At 39.3% G+C, this 18,396-nt stretch overlaps 1 protein-coding gene and 1 non-coding gene across 4 annotated transcripts in view; one reads left to right on the forward strand and one right to left on the reverse strand.

The window, feature by feature from the left end:
* TTC29 (tetratricopeptide repeat domain 29) overlaps nucleotides 1-18,396 on the forward strand; it is a 277,872-nt gene that overhangs the window by 247,566 nt on the left and 11,910 nt on the right. The gene's annotated exons all lie outside the window — the stretch shown is intronic.
* LOC133229291 (U6atac minor spliceosomal RNA) lies at nucleotides 11,733-11,860 on the reverse strand. The gene has a single exon (XR_009730525.1). It is a non-coding gene; the product is annotated as a U6atac minor spliceosomal RNA (small nuclear RNA).

Raw genomic sequence — 18,396 nt, forward strand, 5'->3', positions numbered from 1 at the left:
GTGCCATTGCCTTCTCCGATTTATTCACTAATAATTCTCAAATTTATATATGCTGCCTGGAGCCCTCCCCTGAATTCTGGGCTTCTGTACACAAATTCCTCCTTGACATCTTCACTTGGATATCTAGCAGACGTCTCAAATTTGGAAGGTGCAAAATCATCCTCTCATCATTTTACTCCAAATGAGCCCAAAGAGTGCTCCCCTAGGCTTTCAGGTCCCAGTTAATGGATGCTTCATTTGTGCATGCGTGCTAATCTGCTTCAGTCATGTCTGACTCTTTGTGACCCTATGGACTGTACCCACCAGGTTCCTCTGTCCATAGGGTTCTCCATGGACAAGAATACTGGAGCGGGTTCCCATGCCCTCCTCCAGAGGATCTCCCCGACTCAGGGATCAAACCCATGTCTGTTAACATCTCCTGCATTGGCAGGCAGGTTCTTTACCACTAGTGCCACCTGGGGAGCCCATTCATGTACAAATTTAAAACTTAAGTGTCATCCTTAGTCTCCTCACATCCACATCAAGTCTGCCAACAAATCCTGTTCCTTAAAAATGTATCCAGTATCATGTAACGTCTTATGATCTCCCTGCTACCAGCATGGTCCAAGCCATCCTGTACCTTGCTTGGACTATTAAAATAGCTTCCTATACAATCTACTTGACAGTTTTCAGAGTTATCCTTTAAAAATAAAGTTAGATTACATCACTTCTCTGGTTAAAATCCCTCCAAATGATTTCCTATCTCACATGGAGTGCAAGCTAACGTGCCCACAGTGGCCTGTGAGACCATGCGTGATCTGGCCCTCTGTCACCTCTCTGATAATCTTCCTACTCATCTCACCGACCTGTGCTTCTCTTCCTCTGCCCGTATGGGTCCTCTTTCTGTTCCTGGACCACACCAGGCATGCTTCCACATGAGGACCTTCATATTGGCTTGTGCAGTGCTCCTTCAAGATATTTCCAAAGCGTATTTCCCTTAGAATTTCAGTCGAATATCATCAGGTCATACATTTTTAATTGGAGTACAATTGCTTTACAATGTTGTCAGTTTCTGCTGTACAGCAATGTGAGTCAGCTATGTATCCCCTCCCATGTGGACCTCCCTCCCACTCTCCCTGGTCATACTTTTAAAAGTTGCAAACCACCCCACACACACAAATATACATTCCCTATATGTATATACTTTGCTTCCCCTATAGCATATATTATCATCTGACATAACATGTTTTATTCATTTACCATCTGTCTTTAACCTCTAGAGATATAAACTCCATGACAACAAGATTCTTTTCCATTTCCTTTCCTCAGTATTGTATCCCCAAAACTTAGAACATAGACACATTATATGTGTCTCACCAATTTGCTGAATGCATGAACAACTGAAGAGAAAGATCACTTGATTATTCCAATGGAGCTCACAATACATTTAATAAAATTCATTATCTATGATAGGAATAATTCCATTAAAGATAATAACGTAAAGATACCCACTGTCACGGCTATCTTTTAACCTTGTCATAGAAAAAAAAAAGATATATAAGAACTAGAAAAGGATGAGAAGAGTGCATGCTTATTTATGTAGATATAATCGCTTAATTGAAAAACCAAGGAAAAGCAAATGAATATCCTTATAATCAACAACAGAACTTGATGACTAGATACAAAATTAATATGTAAAAATAAATAGTCTTCTAACTTCTGCTTAAATGTAGAAAGCTAGAAAGAATGTCATTCTCATCCTTACAGCAACAACAGAACTACAAAATCTGCAAAATAAATTTTTCTTGAGCTCATAAGAGACCTGAGATCACAGGATAACCAACCGAACTCTACAACCAGAAGAGGAAAACTAGCAATGTACCTTTATAAAAATAAAGTAGTACTACATGACAACATACCACAAACAAGTTTTGGTTTTTTTTAAGTTTTTAAATGAACCTGGCGAAAAAAATCTGTAAATATCACAAAGATTTCATCTCTTTTATAAAAAGAGATCATAAATCAGTAAGCCAAAGACCAATAACCCCATTTTTTAATGAAAAACAAAAGGATATGGAGAGTTTACTGAAAAGTGAATTTTAAAACTGTGTAAAATTTTAAAAAGTGAAAAGATGCTGATCTTTACTCATGATTAGAAAAATGTGAATGAAAAGTATATAGGAAGAAATTTTTAGCTCTCAAATTGGCAAGTTTGATAATGCAATATGTTTGGTGAGCATGTGATGGTACAGTTATATCCCATGTATTACTGGTAAAAGACTAAATACAACCTCTAGGGAGAGTAGTCTGGCAGTTATAGAAATTTAAAGTGCACACAGCTTTGACCCATAATTCTATGTTTACTCAACACATTCATTCATTCATTTGCTTGTTCATTCTTTCACCTATTTTCTAAGCATCTCTATGTGCTAAGCATTGTCTGAGGCGCTGGAGATACAGCAGCAAATAAAACAAAGTCTCCATTCTCATCCAACTTATTCACTAGAGGGGAATCTAGACAGCTGCAAACATAAGCATATAACACAACATAATATATTATAATGTAATATGCAGTAAAATATGACATATATATCCCACTGTGTATGGACAGAGAGTGATGGAATAGGACAATTCTACTTTAGATAGAATGGATAAAGAAGACCTTTCAGGGGAGGTAACATTTCAGGTGAGACCTGAAATGTTAAAGTAAGAGAGTGAACCTAAGCGTCTGTTGGTGGGGAGAAGGGTGAGGGACAGTTCAGACTGAAGGAAGAACAAATGCAAAAGCCTTACAAATGCCTAAGTATTGATTTACAGTATTGTAACTATAAAAGGCTGCAAACAATTTAAATGTTCAACAAGGCATTTAGTGACTGGTTAAATTATGGTGTATCCATAGGTGAGACACTATTACACTATTAGCAACGAATGAAACAACTCCATATGTACTAAAAAATAATAGTCAAGAGAATGAGAAGACTAGCTGTAGACTGGGAGAAAATATTTGCAAAAGACACTTCTGATAAAGAGCCTTATTCACAATATATAAAGAACTCTTAAAACTCAACAATAAGAAAAGAAACAACCTAGTTTTTAAAAAAGCCAGAGACCTGGAGATACACTTCACCAAATATAAAATATTTGTGTCTCTGTGTCTGACTTAATTCACCTAGTATGGACAATCTCTAGGTCCATCCATGTTGCTACAAGTAGCATTATTTTGTTCTTTTTAATGGTTGAGTAATATTCCATTGTATATACGTACCACTTCTTCTTTATCTATTCCTCCATCAATAGACAGTTACATTTGCATGTTCTGGCTATTGTAAATAGTGCTGCAATAAACACAGTATAGGAGGGTCCCCTTCTCTCCACATCCTCTCCAGCATTATGTCATCTGTTAAATAAGAAAACAGATCAGCATGAGTGACAGAGAACTGAGATAAGAGGGCAAGGTTGTGTCAGAGAAGTTTTTTAGATAGGTGGTTTAGATGTAAAGCTACAAGGGACTCTACTCAAATTGTTATGTAACTCACTTGACATTCCCAGCACATATGATAAAATGCTGCAAGATGCAGGAACAGATTCTTTTTTTTTTTTTTTTAATTTTTTTTTTACTTTACAGTATTGTATTGGTTCTGCCACACATCAACATGAATCCGCCACGGGCATACACGTGTTCCCCATCCTGAACCCCCCTCCCACCTTCCTCCCTGTACCATCCCTCCGAGTCATCCCAGTGCACCAGCCCCAAGCATTCTGTATCGAACCTGGACTGGCGATTCATTTCTTATATGATATTATACATGTTTCAGTGCCATTCCCCCAGATTGTCCCACCCTCTCCCTCTCCCATAGAGTCCAAAAGACTGTTCTATACATCTGTGTCTCTTTTGCTGTCTCACATACAGGGTTATCGTTACCATCTTTCTAAATTCCATATATATGCATTAGTATACTGTATTGGTGTTTTTCTTTCTGGCTTACTTCACTCTGTATAATAGGCTCCAGTTTCATCCACCTCACTAGAACTGTTTTGAATGTATTCTTTTTAATGGCTGAGTAATACTCCATTGTGTATATGTCCCACAGCTTTCTTATCCATTCGTCTGCTGATGGACATCTAGGTTGGTTCCATGTCCTGGCTATTATAAACAGTGCTGTGATGAACATTGGGGTACACATGTCTCTTTCAGTTCTGGTTTCCTCGGTGTGTATGCCCAGCAGTAGGATTGCTGGGTCATATGACAGTTCTATTTGCAGTTTTTTAAGGAATCTCCACACTGTTCTCCATGGTGGCTGTACTAGTTTGCATTCCCACCAACAGTGTAAGAGGGTTCCCTTTTCTCCACACCCTCTCCAGCATTTATTGCTTGTAGACTTTTGGATCGCAGCCATTCTGACTGGCGTGAAATGGTACCTCATTGTGGTTTTGATTTGCATTTCTCTGATAATGAGTGATGTTGAGCATCTTTTCATGTGTTTGTTAGCCATCTGTATGTCTTCTTTGGAGAAATGTGTGTTTAGTTCTTTGGCCCATTTTTTGATTGGGTCGTTTATTTTTCTGGAATTGAGCTGGAGGAGTTGCTTGTATATTTTTGAGATTAGTTGTTTATTAGTTGCTTCATTTGCATTATTTTCTCCCATTCTGAAGGCTGTCTTTTCACCTTGCTTATAGTTTCCTTTTTTGTGCAGAAGCTTTTAATTTTAATTAGGTCCCATTTGTTTATTTTTGCTTTTATTTCCAGTATTCTGGGAGGTGGGTCATAGAGGATCCTGCTGTGATGTATGTCGAAGAGTGTTTTGCCTATGTTCTTCTCTAGGAGTTTTATAGTTTCTGGTCTTACGTTTAGATCTTTAATCCATTTTGAGTTTATTTTTGTGTAGGTGTTAGAAAGTGTTCTAGTTTCACTCTTTTACAAGTGGTTGACCAGTTTCCAGCACCACTTGTTAAAGAGATTATCTTTTCTCCATTGTATATTCTTGCCTCCTTTGTCAAAGATAAGGTGCCCATATGTGCGTGGATTTGTCTCTGGGCTTTCTATTTCGTTCTATTGATCTATATTTCTGTCTTTGTGCCAGTACCATACTGTCTTGATGACTGTGGCTTTGTAGTAGAGCCTGAGGTCAGGTAGGTTGATTCCTCCAGTTCCATTCTTCTTTCTCAAGATTGCTTTGACTATTCAAGGTTTTTATTTCCATACAAATTTTAGATTCACACAACTTTAAACTGCATGAAGTATTTGGTTTTTTACTCCCAGTTTCTTAAATAAAAATTGCAATGAATATATACATATATTATACATATATATACTTTGTATCTATACTATACATATTTTAATATATTTATATTATATACCCCTATTAGTTATATATTAAATATTCATATAATTATATATTGTATATATACTTATAAATTTGATGTAGCCTTTTAAAAAATTTGATATAGTCCTATCACTGAAAGTGGGCTTCCCTGGTGACTCAGAGGTTAAAGCGTCTGCCTGCAATGCAGGAGACCTGGGTTTGATCCCTGGGTTAGGAAAATCCCCTGGAGAAGGAAATGGCAACCCACTCCAGTATTCTTGCCTGGAGAATCCCATGGATGGAAGAGCCTGGTGGGCTACAGTCCATGGGGTCGCAAAGAGTCGGACACGACTGAGCGACTTCACTCACTCACTCACCATCACTGAAAATCTTATTTTATATTTTTCTTCAACTTAATTCATTCTTAATGGGATTAACCATAAAAAATAATTCTTTTCCAGTAATTTGTGTCATCTGAATATGTATTGTCATCATTTTTAATAGCTTCCCATTCATTAAAACATAATTTATGTATTGTCTTTCCACATATAAATTGTCAGTTTTGAAATATGGTACTTTTTCTTTCCCCCAGCCACATTGCAAGAGAACCAAAGGTGAACTTGAAAGGAGGAGGTTATTTGTGTAGTAAGGAAAAGCAGTCTTCCAGTTCTGCTATCTTCCTCTTTTCTGTCCTCTATGCCCAATACAATTACATAACTGCAATGCACAAAAGTGACTCCATATCCTCTTTGCTCTTTAAAACAACGGAATCCATAAAATTAAGATACTTTGTGTAGCTTAAACCTTCTTTCATTAAAGTGAAAGTGTTAGTCACTCAGTCGTGTCTGACTGTTTACGACCCCATGGACTGTAGCCTCTGTCCACAGAATTCTCCAGGCAAGAATACTGTAGTGGGTTGCCATTCCCTTCTCCAGGGGATCCTCCTGACCCAGGGATTGAACCTGGGTCTCCTGTATTGCAAGCAGGTTCTTTACTGTCTGAGCCACCAGGGAAAAGAAACAAATTTTGAATAAGTGGGTTTTTTTCTTATATACAAACCAGAAATGAACCCACAAACATAGAAAACAAACTTATGGTTACCAGAGGGGAAGGGGGAAAAGGATAAGTTAGGAGGTTGGGGTTAACATATACACACTACCATCTATAAAGTAGATAACCGGAAGCTAATGTATAGCATAGGGAACCATACTCAATATTTTGCAATAACCTACCAGGGAAAATAACCTGGGGAAATGTATGTAAGTATAACTGAGCACAACATTGTAAATCAAGCATACTTCAATTGCAAAATAAGTATAATGCTCCCTGCAGAAAATAAGTAATTCTTTCAAATTTAACTGTTTTAAATTATTTTTAACAACTATGCATAAAGATCCCTTTTCTTCTCTGAAGCACTTCAGATATATTAACTAAGAATTTAGACTTTTTCTGCTTTTCTAGAAAGATGAGAAAATAATGTATTTAAGAAGAAAGCAAGTTCTTTAAAATTGAGTTCTTCTTATGTATTCATTAAAGAGTTATCTATAGATCTTGCTAGAGAACTTTTTTGTAAATTAGCTGGCTTTTCAGACCAATGGTTTTGTCTTTATCTTTTGTGCTCTCACCTGAACTTTTAAGGGCAGACATAAGTCATTTATTCTGTTTTTCAATAGATATTTATTGGTCATCTACTTTGTGCCAAGCAATATTTTATTATATCACAATTTTTGGTATATGCAGAGTTGAGATTTTTTGTTAATTAAAGTATATCTGATGTACAATGTTGTGTTAATTTCTGCTGTACAGCAAAATAATTCAGTTATACATGTATATTCTTTTTTATATTCTTTTCCATTATGCTTTATCACAGGATATTGAATATAGTTCCCTATGCTATACAGCGGAGAAGGCAATGGCACCCCACTCCAGTACTCTTGCCTGGAAAACCCCATGGGCGGAGGACTGGTGGGCTACAGTCCATGGGGTCGCTAAGTCGGACACAACTGAGCGACTTCACTTTCACTTTTCACTTTCCTGCATTGGAAAAGGAAATGGCAACCCACTCCAGTGTTCTTTCCTGGAGAATCCCAGGGACAGGGGAGCCTGGTGGACTGCCATCTATGGGGTCTCACAGAGTCGGACACAACTGACGCGACTTAGCAGCAGCAGCAGCAGCATGCTATACAGTGAACCTTGCTTATCCAGTCTATATATAATAGTTCACATCTGCTAATCCCCAAATCCCAGTCCATCCCTCCCTCACTCCACCTCAGCAACCACAAGTCTGCTCTCCATGTCTGTGAGTCTGTTTCTGTTTTGGAGGTAAGTTCACTTGTGTCGTATTTTACTCCACGTATAAGTCTGTCATATGATATTTGACTTTCTCTGTCTAAGTTATTTCACTCAGTGTGACACTCTCCACACATCCACATTACTACAGATGGCATTAATTCTTTTTTATGGCTGAGTAATATTCCATTCTATATATGTATTGCATCTTCTTTATCCATTCCTCAGTCAATGATATATTGCATTTTTTTTTATCGAAGTAGTTGATTTACAATGTTGTGCTGGTTTCAGGGGTAGAGCAAAGTGTACTCTTATAAACAATCCACTCTTTTTGTAGATTCTTTCCCATATAGGTTATTACAGAGTATTGAGTAGAGTTACCCATGCTATACAGGATGGGTATATATATATATATGTACATATATACTACATATAAAATAAATAACTTGTTTATTTTATATGTAGTAGTGTGTATATGTCAATCCCAAGCTTCCAGTTATAACTTGTCAAATTTTTAAAACTAAATCATAAGCTACAAGCTGTGTTCATTCAGGAAACATTAAGTATATACTCAGAATGTGGTCCACTGGAGAAGAGAATGGCAAACCACTTGAGTATTCTTGCCTTGAGAACCCCATGAACAGTATGAAAAGGCAAAATGATAGGATACTGAAAGAGGAAATCCCCAGGTCGGTAGCTGCCCAATATGCTACTGGAGATCAGTGGAGAAATAACTCCAGAAAGAATGAAGGGATGGACCCAAAGCAAAAACAACACCCAATTGTGGATGTGACTGGTGATAGAAGCAAGGTCCGATGCTGTAAAGAGCAATATTGCATAGGAACCTGGAATGTCAGGTCCATGAATCAAGGCAGATTGCAAGTAGTCAAACAGGAGATGGCAAGAGTGAACATCGACATTCTAGCAATCAGCGAACACAAATGGACTGGAATGGGTGAATTTAACTCAGATGACCATTATATCTACTATTGTAGGCAGGAATCCCTCAGAAGAAATGGAGTAGCCATCATGGTCATCGAAAGAGTCCGAAATGCAGTACTTGGATGCAGTCTCAAAAACAACAGAATGATCGCTGTTCATTTCCAAAGCAAACCATTCAGTATCACAGTAATCCAAGTCTATGCCCCAACCAGTAATGCTGAAGAAGCTGAAGTTGAATGGTTCTAGGAAGACCAACAAGACCTTTTAGAACTAACACCCCAAAAGATGTCCTTTTCATTATAGGGGACTGGAATGCAAAGGTAGGAAGTCAAGGAACACCTGGGGTAACAGGCAAATTTAGCCTTGCAATACGGAATGAAGCAGGACAAAGGCTAGTAGACTTTTGCCAAGAAAATGCACTGGTCATGGCAAACACCCTCTTCCAACAACACAAGAGAAGACTCTACACATGGACATCACCAGATGGTCAACACCGAAATCAGATTGATTATATTCTTTGCAGCCAAAGATGGAGAAGCTCTATACAGTCAGCAAAAACAAGACTAGGAGCTGACTGTGGCTCAGATCACAAACTTCTTATTGCCAAATTCAGACTTAAATTGAATAAAGTAGGGAAAACCACTAGACCATTCAGGTATGACCTAAATCAAATTCCTTATGATTATACAGTGGAAGTGAGAAATAGATTTAAGGGACTAGATCTGATAGATAGAGTGACTGATGAACTATGGACTGAGGTTCGTGACATTGTACAGGAGACAGGGATCAAGACCATCGCCATGGAAAAGAAATGCAAAAAAGCAAAATGGCTGTCTGGGGAGGCCTTACAAATAGCTGTGAAAAGAAGAGAAGCGAAAAGCATAGGAGAAAAGGAAAGATATAAGCATCTGAATGCAGAGTTCCAAAGAATAGCAAGGAGAGATAAGAAAGCCTTCCTCAGTGATCAATGCAGAGAAATAGAGGAAAACAGAATGGGAAAGACTAGAGATCTCTTCAAGAAAATGAGAGATACCAAGGGAACATTTCATGCAAAGATGGGCTCAATAAAGGACAGAAATGGTATGGACCTAACAGAAGCAAAAGATATTAAGAAGAGGTGGCAAGAATACACAAAAGAACTATACAAAAAAGATCTTCATGACCTAGATAATCACGATGGTATGATCACTCACCTAGAGCCAGACATCCTGGAATGTGAAGTCAAGTGGGCCTTAGAAAGCATCACTATGAACAAAACTAGTGGAGGTGATGGAATTCCAGTTGAGCTATTTCAAATCCTGAAAGATGATGCTGTCAAAGTGCTGCACTCAATATGCCAGCAAATTTGGAAAACTCGGCAGTGGCCACAGGACTAGAAAAGGTCAGTTTTCATTCCAATCCCAAAGAAAGGCAATGCCAAAGAATGCTCAAACTACCACACAATTGCATTCATCTCACATGCTAGTAAAGTAATGCTCAAAATTCTCCAAGCCAGGCTTCAGCAATACATGAACCGTGAACTTCCAGTTGTTCAAGCTGGTTTTAGAAAATGCAGAGGAACCAGAGATCAAATTGCCAACATCCGCTGGATGATGGAAAAAGGGCGAGAGTTCCAGAAAAACATCTATATCTGCTTTATTGACTATGCCAAAGCCTTTGACTGTGGATCACAATAAACTGTGGAAAATTATGAAAGACATGGGAATACCAGACCACCTGACCTGCCTCTTGAGAAACCAGTCTGCAGATCAGGAAGCAACAGTTAGAACTGCACATGGAACAACAGACTGGTTCCAAATAGGAAAAGGAGTACATCAAGGCTGTATATTGTCACCCTGCTTATTTAACTTCTATGCAGAGTACATCATGAGAAACACTGGGCTGGAAGAAGCACAGCTGGAATCAAGATTGCCGGGAGAAATATCAATAACCTCAAATATGCAGATGACACCACCCTTATGGCAGAAAGTGAAGAGGAACTAAAAAGCCTCTTGATGAAAGTGAAAGAGGAGAGTGAAAAAGTTGGCTTAAAGCTCAACATTCAGAAAACGAAGATCATGGCATCTGGTCCCATTTCTTCATGGGAAATAGATGGGGAAACAGTGGAAACAGTGTCAGATTTTATTTTGGGGGGCTCCAAAATCACTGAAGATGGTGATTGCAGCCATGAAATTAAAAGACGCTTACTCCTTGGAAGGAAATTTACGATGAACCTAGATAGCATATTCAAAAACAGAAAGATTACTTTGCCAACAAAGGTCCATCTAGTCAAGGCTATGGTTTTTCCAGTGGTCATGTATGGATGTGAAAGTTGGACTGTGAAGAAAGCTGAGTGCTGAAGAATTGATGCTTTTGAACTGTGGTGTTGGAAAAGACTCTTGAGAGTCCCTTGGACTGCAAGAACAACCAGTCCATCCTAAAGGAGATCAGTCCTGTGTGCTCTTTGGAAGGACTGATGCTAAAGCTGAAACTCCAGTACTTTGGCCACCTCATGCGAAGAGTTGACTCATTGGAAAAGACCCTGATGCTGGGAGGGATTGGGGGCAGGAGGAGAAGGGGACAACAGAGGATGAGATGGCTGGATGGCATCACTGACTCGATGGACGTGAGTTTGGGTGAACTCTGGGAGTTGGTGATGGACAGGGAGGCCTGGCGTGCTGCAATTCATGGGGTCGCTGAGTCAGACACAACTAAGCGACTGAACTGAACTGAACTGAACTGAAGATACCATGCAAGGTACAGGGATGAACATATTACTTTTCAGAAGAGAAAAGTCTATAATCTGAAGATTACAAAAAATTGTGATTACATACTTTTGTTCAAACCACAAAACTTTAAAAAAAAATAACTTATCTGTAAGTCAAAATACACGTGCAGGTGTGTAATTAAGGATACAAACTCTAACACAGAGATTCTTTGCTCCTCAAGTTTTTGACCCTCCAATCAACCTATCAAAGACTCTGAGTCTGACCATGGGAAACCCAACAGGCTTATTTTCCCTGATACAAGCACTTAAATGCATTTATATGTATTCTCTTAATGTCTTATTGTTTTGTTTTTTTTCTCCAGACCCTCCGCTCCCTCATAGTTGTTTGTCGTTTAGTCATTCAGTCTTGACCAACTCTTTGCAACCCCTTGGACTGTAGCCTGCCAGACTCCTCTGTCCATGAGATTCTCCAGGGAAGAATACTAGAGTGGGTTGCCATTTCCTCCTCCAGGGGATCTTCCTGACCCAGAGATTGAACCGATGTCTCCTGTGTTGGCAGTCATATGTGTGTTGTCAGGCCTGAGGACCTCTTCCATCCTTGTCCAGGGGAGTGCTAACCTTCTGTCCTTTCATATAGCACTATTAATTGCTTTAACAAATTGTACATAAGACTCTCATTTCTTCTCTGAAGACCAGGCACGAGTACAGAGACTCATGCTGTGATTACAGACCGAGTCCTCCACTACAACCCTCTCCCCAGCCATGGACTCCTGAATCCATCTCACCTGAACACTGCTACCAACTGTACTCCAGCATCTGACACTCTCAAATGTATATTTTTCACTCAGGTGGTACTCAGTGAATATTTGTTGAATGAATGACAACTGAAAAGGGATTACCAGTGGACAGACACAGTGTGTGTTGAACATAAGCTCTACCCACTATTGGAAAAGCCCTGTTCAAATTTGTGTCATTTGAACAGTAAAGTGGCGTTAATCTTCTTCTCACTCATTTTTATACAAGGGGAATTTAAAATATGTTTAATCAAAAGTGTTCACTGAGCAACTGGATTGCTCTTTGGGTTCTACAAAGCACCTATCGTTTTAGACCCAGAGGTGGTCTAAGCAACATTTCAGAAGTCTTTGTGTATACTTTTTATTTCTCATTGTCCGCACCTTCTCTGAAAAGAATGGCTGACAACCTTTCCTTGTGATATCTGAGCTTTTAAGAATGTTGTTTTATCTATTTTTTATGACCAACCTTACACTTGTTAAGTGTAATTCTGGCTTTATGTAACATGAAAAACCTGTGATAGGGTGCCCTGTGAATTAACAAGATTGGGTGGACAAAAGACAAGAAATCATTTAAAAACAAATATTCACATTAAATACCTTGGATAGGTAGGCCTTCTGGGGATTTTTCTCTAATGCAACAAAAGCACACCATTTCTGTTTTCAGAAATAGTTTCTCTCAGATCCAGAGCTCGTCTAAAGCCATATTACATAAGTAAGGGCTTTGTTTGGACGTTGGCATTTTACATCTTACAATCTTACTAAATCCTTTTTCGATCAATCTGATATTGAACAGATCTATATTGATTTCTTGTATACTTGTTTATGGTATTTGTTTTGCTATATCTAGGATTAAAAGCCAAATTAACAAGTGTAATCAATTTTCTTAGTGATAAAGAAAAGTCCTCTAGTACCCTTAGACACATTCATCTAGGGATTAAAAAAAAACTAAAGTGAAGATGTTGTAATAAATGGATCGATTTATTCAATCACTGGGCGGAAGAACATTAGCTCTGGGAAAGGGCTTTCCTCTAAGAGCTTTAGTTACCGAGTTTCTCTTGTGTTGCACCAGATGATTTGCATTTTTAGAGAAATTTCATGTCTGCAGCGAGTTCCAGTGAAAACATGAATAAATTGCTTTTCTTTCTCTCTTTTTCTGACTTTATGAAGCTGAATCCATCAGGGGTTGAGTCAAAGTATAATGAAATAAAGGCAGCAACACACCCGCTGGAAACCCTGGCTTACGTTCCTCATTGCCCAAGCCGTTGTCCTGTTAGTGGTCTTCAGGGAGATCCTGGGGCATGTTGCAAATTTTTTAAACCACTACTTTAGAAATCATCTCTAGAAGACAAGAAAATAGACAAACAACAATTAGGAACTTGACAGCCTTTCCACAGCAATTCTTCTCAAGGTCAAATAAATCTTCCTCTCTGAGCCTAACACAATACAGCTACCTAAGAGGCTTTCCTGTTACTCACCTTCCTTCTTTTGCATTCACTGGAGTGAGGGTGAATATGGCCTTCCCAGCTGGTGCTAGTGGTAAAGAACGTGCCTGCCAGTACAGGAGATGTGGGTTCTATTCCTGGGTCGGGAAGATCCCATGGAGGGAGGCATAGCAACCCACTCCAGTACTCTTGCTTGGAGAATCCCATGGACAGAGGAGCCTGGCGGGCTACAGTCCATGGGGTCACAAAGAGTCAGACACAGCTGAAGCAATTTAACATGCATGAAATAGAATACAAAAAAGGATATATATCTATGTATTATGTGTGTACACCTGAATTACTTTGCTGTACAACAGAAACTAACACAGCCATTGGTCTTCATCTACTCTTCAGTAAAATACAAAATCTGACAATAATTAGGATATGATTTTTTTAATTTAAAAATTTTGAAAAGTTCTATCATATCCCCTCATACAAAATACACTCTCAGTCCACAGAAACAAATTCATTTTTACTCATGATCTGAATGTTGCAGCTGAACAAAAGACAACCTGGTCTCCCTCCTCTTACCAAATGGGCTGTTTTGCTCCAATGTTAAATAGTAGATAAAAGAAAGAAGAAATTTATACGAAACAGTGAATCTCAAACTTTAGTGAGCAAGCAGATGACCTTGGTATATCCTTTTAAGATGCAGATTCTGATTTACTAGATCTAGAGTGGGAGATTTACAGGGTTTGGGAGGGAGAAATGGTGTGGTTTCATAGAAAACACTAATCTGATTTTGGTTATTCCATCTTGACCAGAAAAAAATGCAGACTCTGTAATGTGGCATTCACTGGAGAAATTTTTAAAACTGTATGAAGACATCAACACTGTATTTATTTATCTTAAGAAAGTGTTGGGGCAGATTGATAAATGTGAATCAGATACGCTCATTAAAAGTTTAGATATCCTAAAAAAGAAATGCAGGATAATTCTATGTCAATGTAATCAATTCAATTCTTCATCCGGTCTGCCTCCATTCTGTATTTAAGATAATGATGCTTAAGGGGGAAAAAGAACCTATAATTTTGAGTTTGAATATACTTCTGATCCTTGTATAAATTTTAATAGATTTCAAATATTAACAGAAGCGTTTGAAAACGGAATTGCTATGTACCAGAACCTGTAATGGTATGACCTAAATCAAATCCCTGATGATTATACAGTGAAAGTGAGAAATAGATTCAAGGATTAGATCTGATAGAGTGCCTCATGAACTATGGATGGAAGTTCATGACACTATACAGGAGACAGGGATCAAGACCATCCCCAAGAAAAAGAAATGGAAAAAGAAAAATGGCTGTCTGAGGAGGCCTTACAAATAGCTGAGAAAAGAAAAGAAGTGAAAAGCAAAAGAGAAAAGGAAAGATACACCCATTTGAATGCAGAGTTCCAAAAGAATAGCAAGGAGAGATAACAAAGCCTTCCTTGGTGATCAGTGCAAAGAAATAGAGGAAAACAATAAAATGGAAAAGACTAGAGATCTCTTCAAGAAAATGAGAGATACCAAGGGAACATTTCATGCAAATATGGGCACAATAAAGGAAAGAAATGGTATGGACCTAACAGAAGCAGAAGATATTAAGAAGAGGTAGCAAGAATACACAGAAGAACTGTACAAAAAAGATCTTCACGACCCAGATAATCATGATGGTGTGATCACTCACCTAGAGCCAGACATCCCAGAATGTGAAGTCAAGTGGGCCTTAGAAAGCATCACTATGAACAAAGCTAGTGGAAGTGATGGAATTCCAGTTGAGCTATTTCAAATCCTAAAAGATGATGCTGTGAAAGTGCTGCACTCAATATGCCAGCAAATTTGGAAAACTCAGCAGTGGCCACAGGACTGGAAAAGGTCAGTTTTCATTCCAATCCCAAAGGCAATGCCAAAGAATGCTCAAACTACCGCACAATTGCACTCATCTCACAAGCTAGTCAAGTAATGCTCAAAATTCTCCAAGCCAGGCTTCAGCAATATGTGAACCATGAACTTCCAGATGTTTAAACTGGTTTTAGAGAAGGCAAAGGAACCAGAGATTAAATTGCCAACATCCACTGGATTATCGAAAAAGCAAGAGAGTTCCAGAAAAACTTCTGCAGAAAAACCTCTGCTTTATTGACTATGCCAAAGCCTTTGACTGTGTGGATCACCACAAATTGTGGAAAATTCTTAAAGAGATGAGAATACCAGACCACTTGATCTGCCTCTTGAGAAACCTGTATGCAGGTCAGGAAGCAACAGTTAGAACTGGACATGGAACAACAGACTGGTTCCAAATCAGGAAAGGAGGAAACATACATCAAGGCTGTATGTTGTCACCCTGCTTATTTAACTTATATGCAGAGTATGTCATGAGAAACGCTGGGCTGGATGAAGCACAAACTGGAATCAAGATTGACAGGAGAAATATCAACAACCTCAGATATGCAGATAACACCACCCTTATGGCAGAAATTGAAGAACTAAGGAGCCTCTTGATGAAAGTGAAAGAGAAGAGTGAAAAAGTTGGCTTAAAGCTCAACATTCAGAAAACTAAGATCATGGCATCCACTCCCATCATTTCATGGCAAATAGATGGAGAAACAGTGTCAGACTTTTTTGGGAGGGGGCTCCAAAATCACCGCAATGGTGACTCCAGCCATGAAATTAAAAGACACTTGCTCCTTGGAAGAAAAGTTATGACCAACCTAGTGTTAGTGTTAGTGTTGTGGCTCAGTCGTGCCCGACTCTTTGTGACCCTATGGACTGCAGCCCACCAGGCTCCTCTGTCCATGAGATTTTCCGGGCAAGGATACTGGAGTGGGTTGCCATTAAAAGCAGAGACATTACTTTGCCAACAAAGGTCCATTTAGTCAAGGCTATGGTTTTTCCAGTGGTCATGTATGGTTGTGAGAGTTGGACTGTGAAGAAAGCTGAGCACCGAAGACTTGATGCTTTTGAACTGTGGTGTTGGAGAAGATTCTTGAGAGTCCTGTGGACTGCAAGGAGATCCAACCAGTCCATCATAAAGGAAATCAGTCCTGTATATTCATTAGAAGGACTGATGTTGAAGCTGAAACTCCAGTAATTTGGCCGCCTGATGCGAAGAACTGACTCATTTGAAAACACCCTGATGCTGGGAGGGATTAGGGGCTGGAGGAGAAGGGGATGACAGAGGATGAAATGTCTGGATGGCATCACTGACTCAATGGGCATGAGTTTGAGTGAACTCCGGGAGTTGGTGATGGACAGGGAGGCCTGGTGTGCTGCAGTCCATGGGGTCATAAAGAGTCAGACACGACTGAGGGACTGAACTGAGCTGAACTGAGAACCTGCAGTATAAAAGACCACAGGTCAGTATCTACCAAATATCTACCCAATCTACCCAAATTTAAAAGATGCGTCCTGCTTTAAAATTTGTTATATCTTGACTGTTATACTCATCAGATATAGAATAACCACATCATGATTTCTGCCTCAAAACACCAATGGAACAGATTACCTTGTTTGTTAACAAAAAGTAGGAAAGTATTACCAAGAAAATGTTGATGGTTTTGTTTTGTTCTGTTTTGGTCAAGGGTGGGGATTATTTGGTTGGTTTTCATTGTTGTTTTTGTTTTGTTTGTGTGGTAAAGTGGGATTGACTTTGTAATCTCGGGCTTTTGTTCACAGAATTGTTATAGACTATAAAATGAGAAGTTCCATGAATGACAAACCAGTATTACCAAAAACAGGGGTGGGGGTGAAAAAAGAAAAAAGGGAAAGAAAGTCAAGGAAAAAAAGAAGTATCAAATCATATACTACCATCAAGGATGTTGACACTTAAACCACGCTTCACATGACCAAACTGGTGACATTTGCACTTTGTGATTATCATATGCAATTTCTTTCTCTCACACACACAAAACCCATTCTCACACTTTGCTGTGTATCCCAGGAGACTGACTTCAGACTGCATCTCACAATTTCATTGCCTTCTGTGTTCCTAGTTTGGATTAATCCAAAGGAGTCTTCAGCCAGGGAATAGAGGTTATGTGGTAAAAAAGCTCAAGAGTTATGCACTTACCCCTGACTTCAGCTCAGTTCTGACATCCGTGACACCACAGCCACTGCTTCCAGGCTCGGTTGGGTGAGCCCTGTTCTAAACTTTCATCCCTCACTCCCGAGTCCAATAACTCCCTCCTCTTCCCATTTACTCTTGGCCTGGGGAAAATAATGGCATAGCATCCTTCCACTGCCAGTCACTGAGTGCCTCAGCATCCTTTGTTGTTCAAGTTCTGCTCTTATCTCTCTCTCTCTTCTTTTTAATTTATTTTAATTGGAGGATAACTACAGTATTGTGATTGTTTTTGCCATATATAAACATGAATCAACCATAGGCATACATAAGTCCCCTCCCTCCTGAACCCCCTCCCGCCTCCCTCCACCCCCAGCCCTCCAAGTTGTCACAAAGCACTGGCTTTGGGTGCCCTGTGTGATATAACCAACTTCCCCTGGATATTTTACACGTGGTAATGTGTATGTTTCAATGCTATTCTCTCAAAGCATCCCACCCTCTCCTTCCACTGAGTCCAAAAGTGTTCTTTGTGTCTCCTTTGCTGCCCTGCATATAGGATCATCGGTACCACCTTTCTAGATTCCATCAGTTCAGTTCAGTTCAGTTCAGTCGCTCAGTCGTGTCCGACTCTTTGCGACCCCATGAATCGCAGCACGCCAGGCCTCCCTGTCCATCACCAGCTCCTGGAGTTCACTCAGACTCACGTCCATCGAGTCAGTGATGCCATCCAGCCATCTCATCCTCTGTCGTCCCCTTCTCCTCCTGCCCCCAATCCCTCCCAGTTAATACGTGATATTTGTCTTGTTCTGACTTACTTCAGAACTCTGTATAACAGGTTCTAAGTTCATCCACCTCATTAGA

This window comes from Bos javanicus, chromosome 17 (assembly GCF_032452875.1).
Source record: "Bos javanicus breed banteng chromosome 17, ARS-OSU_banteng_1.0, whole genome shotgun sequence".
Taxonomy (NCBI): Eukaryota; Metazoa; Chordata; class Mammalia; order Artiodactyla; family Bovidae; genus Bos; species Bos javanicus.